A 1,520-nucleotide genomic window follows, 5' to 3' on the forward strand; every position below is an offset into this window, starting at 1 on the left:
TACCTCCTGAAAGCATAAACAACAAATGTTTATGATATGACAGTGTGCAAATGCATTGATTACACAATTATACAAATGTAAGTCTGCATTTTTGGTACATAATAAAATTATCTTAAGCACGGTTAATTACAAAGGCATTTTACCTTCATGAACTTTGCAGTAGCAAGGCAGTCACTTCCCTGATTTTAACTTTTCAGTTAATACCACACATGTTTATGTTTAAACGAGAGACCTTGACTTCACAGAACCATAACACAGAAAGTTTTACATTAAAGCTAGCGCTAATAACGTCCAGTATTGATGCTCGTCTTCTGCAGTAAAGTTAGACTCAGGCACTAATCTCCTTGTTAAGCAGCCTTGTTATTAAAAGAAAAACACTTGCCGATGAAATGTAACGCTGTCCGGACATTTTCCGTGAAGATTTGTGCAGAAAAATGCAGCACAATAAGAAGGCATTCCTGTATCAAAAGGCGCAAAAGCGGAACTGAATTACTAGCGTAAGATAGCGGCGTTTTTAGCTCATCCAAAGTCACGTGATGTCATGTCTATCTATATAAGTCATTGATTCAAACAGTCAGATTAGTTGGTTTAACTTGACAGTGGATGACACTCTCTGGGCAGGTTTGCTGCGATGACATCACTTGTGCATTTTTTATTCCTTACCACAATGATAAAATATTTCACCCTCGTCCGTATGCATTTGTTTGTCAAAATGTCTCATAAACTACCGTAGGGGAAGGATTTTAATGAAGCTCTCAGAGAGTAATCACTGGTTCTACAGCTTTCTAACATTTGGATGAAACCCAATTTAAGATGGCTGCCACAGCTGATCATTGTGAACAAACACTGGATCATCGTGGTTTCTCTCTATTTTTATTTTGCACTAACCGCTTCTCGTCAGTAAACAGGTGTTTGTTTATAGTGCACCTTTTGTACAAACGAATGGAAACTAAAATACGTTAAAAAATACACAATGCCACAATATTTAAGGAAAAAAGAAAATAAAACCAACAATGAATCTCTGCTCCGTGGTACCTTTAGATAATTGTGTCACTGTGCAGACCTACCAGCTCAGCTCTGGTTTGATTATAAGTGTTGTATAACAGTCATAGAATGAGTGTTTCAGTGTTGACAGCTGTATTTTGTTCTCATTACTGATGAAATATTAAAAAAACATCAGTAAGGTCTGTTTCTGTTCCTGTTTCTGATGATGGCGTCTCCTGATCTGCTGCAGGACAGCAGGGATCATCTGACTGGAACCGGTTTATAATCTGGATCTGACTTGGATTGAAATGATTTGGACTTTTGGATTAGAAACATTAACAATATAAAGTTCCCTTTCAGTCGATTCACTCGGTACAACATATGTACTATGGGATATCACGCTCCCGCGTGTCCTGGCTGAAGACACCTTAAATCACGCCTTTAGGCAAATGACGTGATGACGTGATGACGACAAGTGACAGGCCCCGCCTGCACTATGTAACCGTCCGTCATCACAGTCATTCCTCAGTTCTTAC

This window comes from Kryptolebias marmoratus, linkage group LG11, assembly GCF_001649575.2.
Source record: "Kryptolebias marmoratus isolate JLee-2015 linkage group LG11, ASM164957v2, whole genome shotgun sequence".
Lineage (NCBI taxonomy): Eukaryota > Metazoa > Chordata > Actinopteri > Cyprinodontiformes > Rivulidae > Kryptolebias > Kryptolebias marmoratus.